The sequence below is a fragment of the Nasonia vitripennis genome, chromosome 3, assembly GCF_009193385.2.
Source record: "Nasonia vitripennis strain AsymCx chromosome 3, Nvit_psr_1.1, whole genome shotgun sequence".
NCBI classification, from domain to species: domain Eukaryota; kingdom Metazoa; phylum Arthropoda; class Insecta; order Hymenoptera; family Pteromalidae; genus Nasonia; species Nasonia vitripennis.
In genome coordinates, this window is record NC_045759.1 from 22,374,428 (window position 1) to 22,393,933 (window position 19,506).

At 49.0% G+C, this 19,506-nt stretch overlaps 1 protein-coding gene across 1 annotated transcript in view; it reads right to left on the bottom strand.

Annotated features, from left to right (window-relative positions):
* The window catches only part of LOC100679293 (transcriptional regulator ovo), a 61,604-nt gene that overhangs the window by 27,859 nt on the left and 14,239 nt on the right, over positions 1 to 19,506 (bottom strand). The window lies entirely within an intron of this gene.

Consider the following 19,506-nt stretch of genomic DNA (forward strand, 5'->3'; position numbering starts at 1 on the left):
ATATTAAATGTAATAATTATCGTCGATCTTTGATTTTCCTCATGTCACTTTGCATTATAACAAGCTGTCGATGACGAAATGTGAGAGCAGAGCGCCTTTTAATTTTATTCGATCCGTTCGATAAACCCGAGAATCTCAAGCAAAGTGTAAATCAAACGAAATATGAAATACTCATTTTCCCACCAAAGAATCTCCCCAGAAATCCGGTTTTTATATATTTTCCAACGCGCAGCAGCGGCATTCCGCGGCCGAGTTTGAAGATTTTACTATATACAATACATCCACGGCGTCATGCGGAAACGCCTGGATGTAATGTGTAAGAATGTTATCGAACCCTCTCTCGGACCGGCATCGCGCACAAAGCGCGCGAGCGCGCGATAACGGGTCCGAAATAAACTTGAAAAACAGCGGGTACCTGCATCGCGCACACATCGCACCTCCACACACATCCCACTAGATTCCATTCTTGTTTTCACTGTCGTTACGACGGCAACGCGCGCGCGAAACTCGAGACTCAAAAATGCATTTCCCTTTTACGGACGTGGGCTCTCTGCACCGTTGCGAGTGCTACATATTATATTCCCGACGATAAAACTCGAAATTCTTTCGGCTGCGTGTACGAACTCGTAAAGTTACGCGCAATTTTTTTCCTCCATCTGGCACTGCCTTTCCCACGACGTCTGTCTTCGCGGCTGTATTTTCCGTTATCGTCGGAACTTGACAAGGATAGTGATCGAGTTCGAAGATAGGTGGCGCACGGACGCTTTCCTACTCCCGTGATCGAAATTTGCGAGTCCAGTGCACATAAAGCGGTATGTTGCAGCTACGCCGAATTGGCCTTGTTTGGCCTGCTGCTTCGGCCGCTCATGCTATAACTGCTATCATCAATAAAATGATCCTTATGTGCTTTAGCAAGTGTATTTTTATAAACTTAGGCGGTTCATACTGTGACTGCCTAAATTCTTTATCAAAAGTAAATTAATATAACAATAACCCCCTCTTTGCTGCGCGGGCGTGGCATCAGCCAGCTTTACTTTCTTCGCAGCACCGTTAAAATACCGCGCGAGAACATACTCTCATCCAGGTGGCGGCGGAGGTCAGCTTACGCGAGGTTAGGGTATATCGCGGCCTTCTTCTCTTCACAGCACACAGCGAGGCTTCGCTAAAACACACGAAGCGACTAGCGGTGTGTTCTTTGTTCGCGTCATTTATTCCTCTTTCGAGGAGGGTGGGAGAGACGAAAATAGAGGTGACGCGAGAGCGAAATGAAGAATTTTTTTTTCTTCCATCTTCAAACTCCAGAGCGCAATTTAATGAGCGCTTGATGAGCGGACGGGTGCGTTCACCTCTGAAAGAGAGAGAGAGAGAGAGAGAGAGAGAGAGACTATAATACTCGCCGCGCGGCAATGATTAAGGCTTTGCTATGGTATTATATGGCTTTGGGTATAATAGCATCTCCCGAGATTCTTTTTTTTCCTTCGTTCATTCGTGACGGTGCACGTGGATAAAGAATACAAATGTAATTAAAGGATCATCGCTAAGGGTAATGGAACTCTGATAGATAAAAAGCTCGTGCAACGCTAACGAACGAGTTACCATAACTCAATCAACGTGTACGCACATCATACTAGAAGCTGCCAGCTAGCGCTCGCTAATGGATAAAAATAGCGCGATCTCGGTGTGAAAGACCGGCTGCAGAGGTCACACGCGGCATCTCAGCTCCTCAGCTGTTGTGCAATTTGCTCTCCGGTAGTGTCGGCTGTATACAGCTCATAATGCGCCGTCGGAGGAGAATACGCGGCCGGCCGGCAACAGGTGTGTGATCGCGCGGGGGGGCGAAGAACCGTTGGTCCGTCGCGCGAAGCTCCCCGCGAGCAACGGAGCCTCATGTAAGAGAGCAGCAGCTAACGAAACCGAGAGTCGTTTCGATCTCGATTCCCCGTTGACGGACCGACGGTTTATGCGCGTCGTGCTTATTTTCCTGCTCGAGGATACTGAGGCCTTTGTTTTGCTGATGTTTTCGAGCGAGTATACGAAAAGTCGGGGAATCCTGCGCTCGGGCTTCGGAAAAAAGACACACAGAGGGCCTTTCATTAATCTTCCTAATGATTTATAGTTCGCGCGCGCGAGCGCGTAATGTCCCACATCAATCGATCATCCCGGAGCGTAATTACATTCATAATTCACATTCCGTCTCTCGGAGCGCGCGTTGTGTTAAATTACGGCGAGTCGGGGCTCGTAAAGGCAAATTAACGAAAAAGCTCCAGAGAATTATTAAAACGAATCTCCCCGCGTAATCGGAGAATATTCTCTCTACGCTCGGAAGCTCGTAGAGCGCGAGATGATCGTCTCGGTCCATCTGAGAAAACTTCCATATACCTCCCACGGACACAGCTCGCGCGCGTTTCACGATCGATCGCCGCTCTGTGCTCGCTCGCTCGGATCGCGATCTCGGCTCTCCGTACTTTTCCGCGCGATTCTCCTTCCGGCCAGCAGCGCAGCGGCATATCAGGGATTCCAGCGATGACTCCTTGGAATTCAGGCCCGGCAAGAGCGAGAGAGAGAGAGAGAGAGAGGGTTTCCTCCGTGTGTATGTACGTATACGTATGTATACGTGTACGAAGGCGAAGGAAGGAACGAGAAGGAAAAAGAGCGTGTGTAGGTACACGCGCCGCCGCTGCGAGTTCTGAGTGTGTATACGCTCTTGCTCAGTGGGTTTCGCCAAGAAGACGTAACGGTACATCCGCGGCCGTCGGCGTCCAATGAACCCGCTGCCGCCGCTGCTGCTGCTGCGCAGCTCCTGGGGCTGAGCGAGAGAGAGAGAGAGAGAGGAGGTAGAGCCACGTCCTTATGCCTCCTTCCTCTTTCTTTCTCGGGCTTCTCACTCAGCCACCGCCGCCGGTTTCTTCGTGTGCTTGTACGCGTGTGTGTGTGTGTGTGAGTGTGTGAGACTCACCACCGGACTGACGCACTGCACAGAGAGATCCTTTTTCAGCTCGGAGGTTATTTTTTCAGAACGCTCGCGAATTCGAAAAAAATGTATAAATCATCACGTATTCAGCGTTGTGTTCTTTTTTTTTCTTGAAAAGGTTCTTCCGCGCTTTAGGAAACTCCCATCATAGCGGTTTCGGTGTTTTTACGCTTCCTGTTTTTTTCCTCCGTCTCGATCTCAGAGGAGCATTAGTGTCGTAGCGTCTCGGTGTTTTGTCAAGCAGCGAACGCACAAAATGTACTCGTCCATAGCGTATATAAGCTGCGCGAGTTTTACTTTTTAAAAACCGTTAACGCGAGCCAGCGGAGCTCGAGAGATTGAATCATCCGGGCTGACTTTCCGCCTGGAAAGTAAACAGCCGAGAATCTTTGTTTATCGAGCACCTTTGTCCATACACACATTAGTATATCCCTCAAAGTTTAAAGCCCACACGGAGGCGAGAGCGAAGGATTCCCGAAATCCTCGTAAAAATCAGCGGCGGGTAAATTACGGTAAGAATGAACCTGCGCCCGAGAGGACCGACCTCGGCAAGGTCATAATTTACATAATTAAAAAGCCATTCCACTGTGCGACGTGTCGAAGCGCGCCCCTCTATAGAGCTGCACAGAGAGCGCAGTTTTAACGTCTCCCCGAGCGGCGGGGGGGGGGGGGGGGACGGGGGGAGCGAGACACGGACAATCGCATCGCGATGAAGATTACCATCTGAGCCGTGCGCGGTGACTGACCATGATTCAACGAGGAGGAAAGAAGAGGAAAAAAATAACGAGAAAGACCGACAGGTCTAGCTATAGCGCGGCGGTGTGTAGGCAGTTGCGCAAGACGGACACATAGGAGCCTCTCTCTCTCTCTCTCTCTCTCTCTAACGAGAGTCAAAGTCCCAGGGTCTCGAATAACCCGTTTGGAGTCGGTGCGTGTGTGCACGGCTGACGTGGAGAGAACATCGCTATACGGGCCCATGGCCTAATCCGTGCAGCGTCGTTACGACACCTGAGAGAGGGCATGAATGTTGATTTCTACTCGGATGGATATTTGGATTCCCGCGTCGTCAGGTGACTTGGCTGCTTCCTCGACTCGCCCGCTGCTTCTTCTTCTTCTTCTTCTTTGGTTTCCACGCAGAGACTCGTCCTGCCGCTCACGGCGTGTCTTCCCCCACTCCTTACTCCTTTATACTTTCGTGGCTGAGCTCATTGCGTCATCCGCAGGCAAGATCACCGGCCTGAAACTAGGTCGTCTCTCTCCTCTCTCTCTCTGTCTTTTTTTCACCTCTGAGAGTTCTCGGTTTTTTTTTGTACATAGAAGCCGCGTGATTTTTTCGCTCCACGAGTTTCCTCGAGATAATCGATTACAGAGTGGGATTCGGGGTTGAGTGACTGCAAGGTGCACGTTTTCCTCGAGCTTATAGCTCACTTTGGTTCCCCAGAAAAATATGCGACTGACTCAGATGTATACCACGTTCACCCCGCGACGAGGCTCTAAAATCCAGGGAATTTCAAGGATGAATCAGGGGCGGCTCTCTGTCGGTCATCCACACCTCGCGGGGGAATTCCGCGAAGAGCATCATCAGCGGAACGCAAAAGAGAGAGGAAAGCCAAAAAACCCGACTCCGAATATCCGGTTATAATACCTTCTCCTTACAGCTCGCTCCTGTTAATTGGCTTTTATGCGCTTCGGCGGAAATTCGGCAGGACTTTACCGCGCACTACTGGCGCTAATTAATTTTAGGTCTCGATGTATAGCGGTATACCCCTTTCACACACACACACACACACACACACACACACACACACACACACACACACACATCCTATACATCCAAGCCTTTTGCGCGAAGAATTTCGAAATCGAAACCGGCGATCTTCGATTCTAGCGCGGGTCTGCAGCATCAACGATCCATGCAGCATACATCTCTAATCCGGATTTCCCTTTTGCATACAACTCTCCGCGGCGAAAACAAGCGACTCGATTACAGCGTCCACTGATCTCTCTCGAGTCGTCGGCCGAAACATGCAAAACGATCGCTGCACACACACACACACGTATAAGCTCGGCCGAATGGCATTTGAATGCGATTATCCGCGCTCCTCCGAGAATCGTATTTCAGCAAGGGTAATCGCATGCGCGCGCGAGAGATATTCATCGAGGGGATGCCGTCACGTGACTGATATAACACGCTCCGCGAGACAGAGCGAGAGAGATGTCGGCTACGAAAATTTATTCAACCGGACAGCGTAACGCGGGGCAACACACGAGCCGAATGTTTGATGAGTGTGTGGAGCCTATCCGAAAAATCGAATCACGATGCACACGGCGTGCTATTATCGCGGTATGGTTAATAAAATAGCCGCGCGGTAGCGGCTACGCGTATACAGCTCTGAGGTAACGTCCTCGCGCCGGCGGCGTATAAATACATTTTTAACGGTTTATTCGGCTTTTCCTTATGATTTCGCGTCGCGCGCGGTGACGTGCGGTTCATCGGAGTATAATATAGCCGACGATGACTGCGAGTTCGAATTTTGAATGTGCGAGGGAAAAATGGCCTTGTTCGCTGCGCGAGAGGAACCGGTGAGGTGAGAAAATTAAAAAAAAATATTACCGTCACGTACGCTCAGCGTACATTATAATGCTCAAAATTTAAAAGTGTGAGAAAAAAAAACTTGAGAAAATAATTTTTCGCCGAGTTTAGCCGATGAGTAATCCGCGGCGTATAATAGCCGCTCGCGATACGTCCGATATCCATAATTCTAATGTAACGCCTCTGCGCGATCTCGCGTCACACCTCGCCACACTGGCTCTTCGTTATTCCCACTCGATCGCGGAGCCAAAACAAAGGGATCCGCAGCGATTCTATTCGTCCGTGCAATAATCGCGCGCGAGCTTTACGTAACTTATTGGCGCGCGCGGAAAACAATCCGATGACGCTTTATGCCATTGAGAGAAGCTTTTTGCCCGCGAAAACAAAAAGAGCGATAGGGTAATCGGTAAAGAACAAAGACTGAAAATTCCGAGGAACAGCTCGCAGAGGTGGTATAATTTCTTCGCATATACCAGGCACATACACGGGAAGAAGAAAGAAGAAGAAGAGCGCAGCGTCGCGTATCCGGAAAGCAGGGCTAATAACGTCTCCGGCGATGTCGCGCTTAACCCTCTCGGAAAGCCCGGAGGCAAAGACGGAAGGAGGCGGACTCTGTATACGCCTCGGGAGAGCCTAATGGAATAGACGAGAAGCAGATAGAGAGAGAGAGAGAGAGAGAGAGAGAGAGAGAGAGAGAGAGAGAGAGAGAGAGAGAGAGGCCGGTGTATAGCTACCGCACGCGAAGAAGGAGAGAGAGAGAGAGAGAGAAAGACGGAGAGGAAGAATTTACAGTTATCTTGTTCGCGGCGCGGCGCGTTCTTGTCGCGATCGACTCGCCTATGAGCACGTGGTATTCGCGTATCGCGCTTTTCTCATTCTCTCTCTCTCTCTCTCTCTCTCTCTCTCTCCCTCGTACTCTCCCGCGGTGTAAAGCAATACCGACCGCGAGGATTTCACGGTAAGCCGATCGCGCGATCGATTTAAAGAGCGCAGAAGTAAAAAAGATACTTTTTTTACCCATATACACAGGTATACATCCACGCGTATAATACTCGCGCGGCGGCGATTGAACTTGACCCCTGGCTTGGCAACCGCGCGCGATGCTTCGCGAGTAGACTCTATACACTGATGTGGAAGCGTGAATATATAAAATTGTGCTGCTTACGCAACGAAATCTATTCCGATGTAGCGTCTTACGTTATACGCGAGCGGCAACACACACACTAACTCTCTTTCCCTCTCATTATCGCCGTTAACTCGTCTGCAGCGAACGTGTATTCTCGGGCAAGGTCTTGACTTAGAAAGTCGTGCGCGCTGGCCGCTATACGGACTTTGATGCGCCGCGCGAGTGTGATGTAACTCTCCGCACGCGCTAGAGAGATATTTTCCATTACCTATACAGAGATTACACACGCTTTTGTCTCGATCGTGAATCTCGCCCGCGCGAGCTTTATTGAAATGGAATCTTCGGCCTATCTCTCGGCGCTTCGGGATTGTTTACACTCTCCGCGATAGGACGGCGTTGTTAACGGTTATCGCTTTCTGTGTTCCGAGAGTTTTTCCTTTCAGCCTTGGGGTATCCCATATGCGGAACGCCGTTTTTCACGCGCAGCGCCCTCGGAAAAACGCTTCCTTCGTGGAAAAATATGAGCATCCGCCCCGACGCCTATATATACCTGACGATTCGAAAGGGTAGAAAAAGAGAGAAAAGGGTCCGACGTGCGCTTTCCATTGTGGGGGATGTTTATACCTGTACGCGCGAATGCGGAGGGGAAAAAAGCCTCTCGATATCCATGCGTGTGTGTGTGTGTATGTGGGTACAGCTTCGACAGGTAAAGGGATGGAGAGGATAGGGTCGATTTCCGGCGCGGGATGAAAAGACGCGCCGGGAAAGTGTCTATAGACATATATTATACGAGTTTAATCACTTCCGTCGATGCTGCATCCCGCGTTTCCGGCTCGAGTGTGTGGGCCGTGTGTGTGTTTGGATAAAGGGGTGGATTTGATGTCTCTTTGATTCGAACGATTAGCCTTGAGCTGTGCGCGCGATTGAAACAAAGCGAGAGCGCTGTCGATATACAATGGATTTCATTCACTCCGCGTCAGTCGATGTTCGTTTCGAGTGAGTCGATGTTTTTATTAATTTTTAAGGAAGACCGTTATCCCGCTTATTCAATCACTTGTCTATTATGTATCTAAAAACGAACACGGGATGAAAGTATCTTTCGCGCAAGGATTACACGGCTGATTCTCTCTCTCTCTCTCTCTCTCTCTCTCTCTCTCTCTCTCTCTCTCTCTCTCTCTCTCTCTCTCTCTCTCTGTCGGCTAATTTTTTCAACGGAGTATACAGAGAGAAAAAAAAGAGGAACGAGCGATGTGTATCTGGTTAGCATAAGTCGCGCGTCGCTTTTTTCCGAGGCCGAGTCGGCAGATCCTTTGCATGACAAAGATTCCGCGCGAGCGACAAAGTTTAATGACACCAAACGCTCGTATAATATCGCTACGCAGAGAGAGAGAGAGAAAGAGAGAGAGAGAGAGAGAGAGAGAGAGAGAGAGATATGTATAGGACGCGGCTAAGTGACCACGCCCGCGACTATTAATAGGAATAACACGCGCGCATTTTTATTTATGTAAAAAACACACACGCACACATACATCAGGAGGATCTGAATTCCAGTTCTATCGTTTGACTCGTACGCGATGATACAAGACCAATACGTATACGAAAGTAACAGTTACGTATGCAAAACTCATTATACCATTTGTTTTGCTCCCGGCCGCAAATTTCCTTTTGTAATTAGCAGCGTCGCGTTTGCGTCGTCTCGAAAAAAAAAAAAAAAATTCTGTACACATACGCACTGGTTCGATCGATTAAACCTCTCAGCGAAGCGCGAGTAAGTATTATTCGACTTCACGGAGTGCGAGCAAACACACGCACGAATCTCCGTGCGCGGAAAAAATATCTGTATAAGATCGTGTACACGTCTCGGCGATCGTAACGCATTGACGCTCGGCGTCACTTTAAAAGGCGACTTAAACACACGCTGTGCGCTATAGGACGTTAATTAAAACGTAGCCCCAACCGGAGAGCGAGAGACTCGACAACAACGACAACTACGATTCGACGACGGGATATATAACGAGTAAACCGCTAGTTGTACGCGCGTCTCTCTTATACCTATATAATCCGCAGCTCGAGTGAGAGAGAGGCTCGCGACGAAGAAAAAGAGAGCCGTACGCGAGCGAGCGCGATGAGCACGGCAGAAAACCTGCCGAGCGAACGCGCGGACCTTGAAAGTGCGCGCACTCGAGCCAGCGCCGGCAGACATGTCAATGAACCTATTAAAAATAAAACTCGTTATCGTCCTCTCGCAGCTCGTTGCCGGGGAGCAAGGAAAAAATTATTAAAAACTTGAGGAGCTTGAGAGCAAGCCGGCAGACGAAATATCTGAGCGATCCGATCTATCGATTTATATACGTGTGCGTGTATGGATATGAGAGAATATCGGCCGACGCGACTGCGTAACTATGCGAGAATTATGTATGTGTCTTATTTATAGCGGATATGCCCGCAGAGAGAGAGATGCTGGGCAGCTCTCGAGAGTTTAGTGGCCGGAGATAGTGTACGTGTATAGGTATTATGCGGAGAGAGGATGGCTTGGATTTTGCGATTTTATGGTGATCGATTATATATAGATATGTGTGTGTGGGGGGGGGGGGGGTAATTTGCATGCGAACTTCGTCATTTTTTATTATACGCATACAGTGCATTGAGGGATATCCTGAGAGAAATGTGTTTCGAAACGACGCTTATTATGTAAAGTGAAAGACGATAATAATTTTCCTGCCTCAAAAATTAAACTCGTGTACATATCGCAGTCTTTCTCAACCCTGCGCTGACGTCAAAATCGCAATCTATAATTTCCACGCTATCACGTATAATGAGAGTACGAAATATCAAAAACCAAAAAAACGAGCTTACGCTTTTGGCAACGAAGCCTCTCACCCTCACAAAACACACCGCTCGACAGCCGCCGACGACGACGACGCGACCGCAGTAAATCAGCTCTCCTCCTCACAGGGTCGTCCCTGAAAAACAGGCTCTGCCGCCGATGAGAGAGCAATTAGAAAAAGGTGTACTAAGCCAGCCGACTCCCGGCCGTCGTTAAACGAGCGATAATCGAGTTAATCCTTTCGCGCGCGAGCGAAAAAAATTGCCTCTCCCCCAGCCCCGCAATAATTATAATCTCCTCCGTAAAGCTAATCCTCGGAAAAACGTGTTTTCTCGTCAACTCTCTCGAAGCAGAAAAAAAAACCGAACCCTTCGGACACCAATATAACCCTTCGCTCGTAAACCATCGCGCGCGCACTTCCTTCCTTCCGCGTGTGCAGACCGCGGAGCCCTGGAGCTGGAGAAAGTTCTATGGCTTTACAATCCTTTCGTCCATGTCCCGTGGAGTTAAAGGACTGTAAAGCTTCTCCCGAGTGAGCTGAGACCAAGTCTCAGCTCTTCTTCTGCAGCTCAACCCGAGGAGAGTCAACTTTTTCTGGCCGGCCAATCCAATTATCGCGAGGACTGCAACCCTTTCTCGATCATTTCCATAATTACGAGCCTCGGCTTTCGGGCCCTTTTTGCCCCTCGGAGTTAATCGGATCGCTTAGGACGGCAATCGACTTCAGCGACCGACTACCACTTTTTTTTTTGCAGAAAGGGTTAGGCTTTTTTTTGCAGCGCTTTCGGGCTAAAAATTCCGAGTAGCCGTATACGATCGTCTCGGTTTTATTGCAACGGCGCGAGCGTCGAATGTCGGTCACTGAGATTATAGAATATTTGCGGTACTGCGGCGAGTTTCGTAATAGTTTTGTAATAACTGTATAGGGGGGCTTATACATGTAAAAGCTTTGTAATTACACGTGCGAAGCCGGTGATTGGGAAAAATGCGTTTATTAAGGCTGCTGCTGATGATGATGACGATCGCGTATACATTTTGAATACAAGTTTGGCATCGATTTTAATTACGACCGTAAACCTAATTAACACTGGATCTCAGGTATAGGACGATCAACGCTCCGGGAGGATACCATAACGACTATTGAAATTGCGGCGCTGAGCGACGGAAAAATCTTCAAGCCTCTCTTATCGTCGCAGAAACAAAGCAAAAATTTTAATGGCTACTGGCGCATTCGATAAAAAATAAAATTGTACTGCGCAGCCGATAAGTATACAGCCGTCGCGCTTAGCCGCATCATTACGCATTCAAAAAGGAAGTGCGCGCGAGTACGTGTGTGTGTGTGTGTGTCGCCTTTTAAAACGTCAACGCGAGATACAAAAATTATCTTAATTGGCTGAAAAGCCAAGACTCGCGCACGTCACCGCGAAAGCAGCAGCAGCGCAAATTGCTTTTAAATTAACGCCCCGTGTCGAGTCTCTGTCGCGGAGCTTCTCCGAAAAATCCTCGGCGCTTTTGTTTATACCGGGGAGCGTGATTCAAACGCCATTAACCGTTTCGCCCTTGGTAATTAGTCAATGTCGGTGATTTATTTTCATAGATGCGCTATATGGCCAACGGATTATCGAGGCATCATCAGCGATAGCTATCGCCGCGCTTCCATTGTCGATTAGAGTGACGATGCTATAATACGCTTTCTAATCCCTTCTATTGTCGCTAGCTTGGGGCTCGTTATTGTGTGCGTGCGCAGGTATTTGATGAATTACATCTTCGGATATTTTCTTTCTGATGCAAAACTCTATATACCTCACGCGCGATCGATTGAATTGCCGCACGTGAGAACGTTTATCGCGATCATATACGCGTTTTTTATACACACCTGCGGGGGCACTTCCGGAAGGTCGAATTCTAACAAACGCGAGCACAGGTAGAGGAGGTACACGTACCGACTGTTACTTCGTCGTCTCCTGCGCAAGGTGAAAGACCTCTTTTCACGTATGCTTTTTTCGCCTCTCGATATAAAAAAATTGTGGGAAAAAAAGAGTCGGTGAAAGATACGTCGGATGAGCCGAAAAAAAACACACACCCTGCCCACTTCCGCGCGGTTCCTGATCATTATATTCTTCGGATATATCTTATAATAGACGCGTATGTCCGGATACGATATCTTCCGCCGCGCGCATTACGCAATTTCTCTCTCTCTCTCTCTCTCTCTCTCTATATATATTTGCATAAAGAAATCACGAATTCCAAGCTCGTAACGCGCAATATGGCGTAACTTTGATTGTTTGCACAGAGAGCGCGTAACATCGCGTGATCGCGGTAACCGCGGGCATCAGCGCACGCGAGAGGGCACTTTTAAACCTTCGCTGTTAAAGACTTCCCGATACGATTATACTTCGCGCAAAATACGCGCGATAAAGAGCGATACTTTATAGACTCGAGGTTTGTGTGGGTTTGGACGAAAACGGGGGGGTGGGGGGCGTTATTATCCCACGCGGTGGATAAAAAACAGCGCGTAAATAAACAGCCGAGCTCTCGCGATTCTCTAAAAAAAAACGCATTAGCGTCGCGTTCCCCGAATCGCCGCGTATTAAAGCCAACAACAATCGACACCTACGTTCTCCTCGTCGAAAAAAGAAAAAACCGCGTCGTTGCCAACTGGCGTCACGCCTGCAACGACAATGCAGCGATCTTTGGCATGAAAGGCTAAAAAATCCGGTTTCCCAAAAATTCGACGCGATCGTAAACGGCGCCATACAATCGTTTCTCCTCTCGAAGCTTTTTCCTCGCAGACAATACAGCAGCAGCAGCAGCGGCTGCGAGGGTGTACCTATACTGTCGACGTAAACGTTTTACACCCGAGGGTCGGGCCGAGGGCAATATTTCCTTCTATTTCCGTCTTTTCCCGCGGACTTATACGAGCGTGCCATTCTTGCCTACCGGCAGCGAGAAAACGTCGCCGTAAAAAAGGGGTTCGGCCCCGATTATTACTGACCGAAAAAATGCCGCCGTGCGCACCGCACGACACACTAGGCAAGGCTTGGTCGTCGAGAGAGAGGACTCCCCCGAGAGAGCCGTTTTATTGCCATCCCTTATTGTGCCGGAGTAGGTATGCGGAATACGGGAAAAGCGCGGAATCAGTGGGCCTGTAGGCTCTGCAGAGCTTCCGACTTTTATTACGGGGGCCTCTTTTGCACTGCTGCTTTATACAAGTATATATAGGTATAGGAGAGGAATATTTCGTTTATGTGCGCGCTTTGTTTGTGATGAATTATTCATCGGGTTATTTAGCGGATTTCCGAGATGAGTATAATAATTTAATAATATAAACACTGCACGCAAACATCTGTACATCACGATCTTTTATTACTCTCTTTCTCGATTCTAAAGCGGAATGCAAATCAAAGCGCGTAACGCGCCCGATATATCGAATAGATAAAAGGAGCCGATAAACCCTACGCTCTCCAATTCAATCAAAATCCCAGCAGCAGCGAGAAAAAAAGGAACAGAGGAGGCAGAGCGAAATGGAAATCCGATCGAAAGCACTCTCGCCCTCTCTCACTGAAAGAAAAGCATGTATATAGCTGGGTGTACTGCTGTGCATAGCGGCGGCGCGGTCCCGTATATCCCGTATACCTACATACGCGCGAGCGTCCTTTTATAATACAAAACGCTCCAGCGCGGGCGACCTCGCATCGACGCGCGAACGGAGTAGGAGATGAAGGACGCGTGAAGGGATTATAAAAGGTGTGTGTGTGTGTGTGTGTATACCGCATTGCTATGGATTTTAGAATATTTAAAAAATTTGTTTCATTTTTATTAACGACTTTATATATAAGGTTTATATCTGCTAGATGCAAGACGAGCTGCTTTGTAAGCATTTGAATAACAGATATAGATCAGCGGCTTTGGATTTAAAAGCAGCACCCTCACATGTAGCCATCCGAACAGGATGCAGCCGTATACGTAGAATCATCTCGAGAGCATCAATTTTCCGATTTCCCCGCTGTACACATACGCGCGCACATCCGCAGAAAGATGTATATACCTCCGGATCGCTCGACAGCGGTAGCAGCATCCCTCGCGCGTATACCTACACGAGCATAGCGTGGGAGAGACGGACAGGTGGTAGGAGCGAGTATAGCAGCAGCGGCTCTTAGTTACGGTTCGCCCTTTTCTTCCTGGCTCTCTCTATACACACACACACACGCACACACACACACAGAGGCATCCTCCGCGTACCTCTCGAGATCCGCCTATATGTGTTTTCTGTAGCACCTTGCCCCTCTCGGATCATCCGCATCCGATGTATATGTGGATTCCATATATTCCGCGAGGAGTATAGAGAGCCAGCTTGTGGGAAAAAGCCGACTTTCGTATATACGTACCTGCAGCGTATTTCACGAAAAGGGATACAGGCGCGGAGACGAGTCGTATGTGCGTAGACAATGGGATTCCCTCGCGAGAGAGCCGGGGGAATATATCGTTATATTCGCGCGAGGGATATTTTACATTATGCGGGATGAGTTTTGCGTTTTTTGTCGCTCTTCGTGCTATATTCGCGACGGAGGGAGGCTATATTGTTGCGAGCGTTGCATTGAATTCGAGGATCGTACGTTGTGCTTTATCTCGATTTTTCCTGCGCATTTTTTGCAATAAAATTACGGTTATACTCTCGATGATCGCCTCGAAGCCAGTAGCCCCTACGCTGTAAATTACGAAACGAGCGTCGAATAAATATTCCGTTTAAACCCGCAAGTGTGTCACTGCGGAGTAGGCGAGGTTAACCCCATCATTGGCCTAATCCCCCTTAAGCTGGCCGCTCGTAAATTCAGCACCAGCAGTGCCATACCAGATTCGCACACAAAGGGATGTCGAGCGAGAGAAGATTATTACGCCTGCAGTGGGTCCGCAGAGCGAGCAATCGGACACGAGCTTCATCACCGTCATTATCATCATGTGCTGGTACACCGATGCGTATTTATTCCGCAAGGACGAATACACAGGCCTTTGAGCTCGGATAATTCTCACCGCTCGACCTGTATTCGTTATTTTTAAACAAAATGTAAAGCATCCTCGCCGTCAACCAGGGCAAACAAATATCGAAACGATCCTTATGAATAATAACAACACGTGTGTTCGCAACCTGCAAAAAATACTCGTACACGCACAACCAGGTATAACGCGTCCCGTTGTGCGCACGAGCGGGATGTGAAATAAACGCGAGCGATTTATGCGGGTGCGCCGCAGACAGCAAAAAAAAAAAAGGAAAGCTAAAAAATTCTTAACGGCGAGCGGCATCGCAGGACAATCGAGGTCCTCCCCCTCGAAGGGCCTTTTACTTTTTCAGCGGTCGCGAGCAGGTATACGTCGTCGAAAATCGAAACTGGTCCGCTCGCGCGAACCGTTGAGAGGCTGTGCCTTTTATAATGCTGCTCTATACCGTGTATACACACGCAGGGCTTTATACACTCCGGATTTAACAACCCTCCGGTGTATATAAGCGCAGTGGCGGGCAAGGTCACCCTTTCACCCACTTCCAAACCGGCATCATGTGGGTTCCCTCTATTATTCGGCTGTGTATGTCGTACTTGGAAATGGTATATTCTAATTTTACACCTGAATCCGGACACCTTATAGCGCTATAGGATTTTTTTTTTTTATTTTCGAGTTGATGTGAATAACCTGCCGGATTCGCGCGCGCTGCGGGTCTTACGATTGTAAATAGACAGATTTTTGTAGGGGTGTATAAATTATCACTCGAGGATACAGCGATATAGGAGATTTATGGGAAAAACGAGCATGTGTGCGGGATTAACGTATGAATTTCGCTCCATAAATTGAGAGGCTATACTCGGGAGTGTATAATCCCGCCTTGCGACCGATCAAAATTTTTCCTATACGCGCGTCAACCCTATAACGGCGCCCATCAGACACACACACATACTATAGCACCATCAATCTCTCTAAAAGTAAAACCAAACACACTCCTCCGCATAACAGTTCCCTCGGCCCACGATATCTCAGCTCGGGCATTTCGGTTTCTCTCTCGACTGCATCGCTCGAAAAAGTGAGCAGCAACAAACAGCATTCAAGGGGTCCGCCGGAATCCTCTCTCTCTCTCTCACACACACACACACACACGCACAAGAGCAAGTATATACAGGGAAAGGCTCGTCGGTCGGTTGGTCGGTCGCTCGGTCTGTCGGTCGTCGTCGTCGTCGTCGTCGTCGTCGCGGGGGGAGGCTATGCTCACGGTACATACACACGCTGAGAGGAGGAGGAGAGAGAGAGAGAGAAGAGCTAGCCGCAGCCGGCTGTCCTTGGACTCCCGCTCGCGGACCGCCGAGCACGGCCAGTCAATGACCGACGCATTCCTCTCGACTCGCTTTATATATATATAGGTGTACGCGGCGCGCACCAACACGTCGATTCGGCTCTACTTCACTCTCCTCTCTGTGTATAAGTAACTCCGGCTTTGATTTGCGGATTTTCAAGAGCTGGTCCCGGGGAGATGCACTTGGCCGCGAGTATGACTATGTTTGGAGCGTCCATGCGCGCGAGCTGTTCTACGGCTTTCTAGTTCCCCGAGTTTTTACCTTCGACAGTTTTTCTGCTTTCCAAGCCCTTCGCGCGTCTCTTTACACTCTGCGTCTCTACTCGAGCTGTACCGAGACGCGATGATAAAAATTTCAACCAACAGCTTTTACAGCTCCTCGAACTGTTCACAAAGTCGCACTCGCTTGCAAAACATCATCATTATACTCGGGCTACGAAAAAAAGGACGTGTTCCGCGAACGAAGATCAGCGCTCGATATTCTTTGATTACGGGCATTCCGCCGACGCCTTTATCAAACAGGACGTATACACTTCGCTGTGAGAGGATAAACGCACTGTGTATTTTCCGCAGCGCGAAAAGTCGTTAAGACCGTTCTCTTCTCTTCTTCTTCTTCTTCTCAGATGCGAATGTAAAGCGCCGATGTTTGACTTTGCCGGTATTTGCGGAAACTCGTTTCGGAGAATCGCGGCTTCGACGCGCGGGAATGCTCGTTTTATTCAAATTCGAGCGAAAAGCAAGTACAAACCTCGTAATTCGAAACTATACTTAGTGTAGCTTCCGAATTTTTCGCACAAACCACATACACACCCCTCATTTGCATAAACTTATCCAGCCCGTCGCTTTCGATTAACCGAGCATTTTTCGGCTTCCAATCGCTTCCACTCGGGAAAAACCAGACCCGATTAATATCTATCCCCCGAGAGCTAGCAGTCCTGGAATATAGCTTTCATCCGCGCGCGCGGATACTTACACCTGCCGATAAATTTCGCTCCTCTCTCTCTCTCTCTCTCGCGCGCGCGCGCGCGGAGGCATAAAAGAGCCCCGGTACAAGCTATATATACTCTCTCCCTCTTACTGGCGGCGCTGGGCATAATTCAGCAGCCGCAGCGCCATACTTCACGCAGCAGTTCAAACATTGCCATTACCCAGCAGAGCAGAGCGCAGTCCGCAGCTCTAATGCACCGGCGCGATGAATCAAGTCGTACGTGTATAACGTGTACTCCGCTCGAGGTAAAAAGCCCCGCACACCGCCCGCGATTACTGTTGCAGCTCGCTCGGTACGCGAGAAGAAAATCCTCTAAGCTTGTTCCGCGAGTCTGCGCTGCATGCGCGCGCCGGCTCGCTCTTGCGCGTGGCCTTGACCGTAGTTCGCGCCGCTCGCTATACGTGCAGCGCGTGTGCCGATGTCTACGAAATATTCCGCGACGAGCAAGTTTTGTTAAAGCGCGAGCTTGAACTTGAGGAAAAGTCGTTTATAGCTCGATCGAAGATCCCGAAACTCGCCGCCGCGGACTACGTGACCGGAGCCACGGACATCCTCTGTACGGATACTCTGGCGAAAAAACAGACGCGAGTTTATGCATGCAGAGATTCGCGAGCTTTGCATCGTCGCAACGTGTGCTATAATGCCAAAGAGGGAAAAAATCGGATTTCGAGCGAGAAGGCGCCTAAGAGCGCGAGGAATACCAAAGCGCGATCGTAAACCTATTTCCCCGCGCGCGCGTTGACTACTCGGCCCCCGAGATCGTGAGGTGCATCCCATAGGCGCGCGAGAGAGCCGCCCGGTAAAATGTGTTTCCCGGTCTCTCGCGTGAGAAAAGCCCGGCGCGGGAAAATTGAATCGTAAAGTTTTTGATTAATTTTTTTTTTCGTATCTGGATTTTACGAGCGCTTGGCATGATCGAAGGGGATTTTTATAGTATGGATATACGTGGATGTAGGGCGGGGCCGATGATTTTTTTCGACGAAGATCGAGCTCTTTAACGATATCATGGGATTCTGGAGAGACGAGGCGGTGGACTATAAATTGTTTAGATTAAATCTAATCGCGATGATTGTTGTGAAGCAAAGCTTCTCGGAATTATCCTTTAGGGGTCACAGCGAACACAAAATGAAAATCGCGCGTAATAAGAATTCAAGAATGTCAAAAGACACGTATAAGCTAATGCTACATAACTGGAAGACTTCATTAAAATAATCTCCGGCATTTGAAACTCGATACACGTAACCATATACACACACACACACACACACACACATCTCCGCTGCTAACCGCTCGATTCTCCTTCTTTTTTCACCTGCTCGACGACGGCGCAACCTTGATCTTGAAATATCACGCTAATGTCGAGTGATTACGCCGCGTATATAGTCGTCTCGTCGCTCGTTATTTCGTTGACGAAAATTGCGAAATCACCGCGCGCGCGGTTTTCAAGAAGGAATATAAAACCACCTGCAGCTCGCAGATTTATTTACATTCCTCTCTCGTATGCGCGCACGCGTATGATGAATTGTCCGCCTATAGCGGATACGAAGGTCGTCACGCGTCTCTCGAATGAAGTCATTAAATTCACCGCCTAGCGAAATATAACAGTGCTTCGTTATTCGGCTCATCAAAGTTCGCTTTAACAAGTCCTCGCGCTTGGGCGCCTGATTCATCATCAGCAGCGGCAGGTCTGTCCTGATGGAGTTTTAATTCTTTCGGAGCTCTCCTCTATAAACACACACACACACACACACACCTCGCTCGAGCGCGCTTCATTTAAATTTCAAAGCCGAGAGCTGCTCGTAATTTTATGTGCGCATTAATTCGCCGCGCGGCGAGCACTCGATTCGCGCGATCTGCATTGAGATGCAAAGGTGTCTCGCGGTATTGAGATTTTGACGTTGTTTTTTCCTCTATCGATCGATCTCCCGCTGCTGATTTTCACGAATCCGAAAAACGCAGCCATAAGCCGTGCTGCAGCGCGTATAGCACGGAATAATTCAAGGAAGAAGTCGAGAAAGAGAGAGGCGCAAGCGAGTGGTCGCTAGGCTGGTTTCTCAGAGAGCCACGCTGGCTTATACTCTCTGGGGGTCCCTCTCCTTTCCTTCGAGCCACTTGTTTACTCCTCGCGCTCCGTGGCCTCATTTTCGGTCGTGCACCTTCCTCTTCTTCTTCGTCGTCGTCGTCGTCGTCGTCGTCGTCGGCGGCTAATTCACCGTCGCCCCGTGTAAAAGAGACACGCGCGCGTTACGCGACGAATGCACTCTATCATTATATTCCTATTCCTATAATTATTATTTCGTCCGTGTGACTTCGATTCGACTTCCTTCCTGCATCGGAGGAAGCATTTCGGCGGTACACTCCACGCGCACTGCGCCTTTTTCGGTCTAGCCGCAGCTCTCTGCGCGTGCGCTTTTTATTAATCGCGATCGATTACGTGTGCGCCGGCGGTCTGGAATTTTTGAGAGCTTCGCGACACGCGGCTCTATCTGGAAGCGATGAAAAATCAGCGGAACGTTTAGGCCGACCGAAATTACAGCCTGTTGCGTATTGTGCATACGTTAGAGGGAGGCGGATACGGAAGGGAGTCTATAATATAATAAAAGCTGAGTGTTCAGAAAACAAACACGCGACCGCAGGCTCGATTATGCGCCCTGGGAACGACGA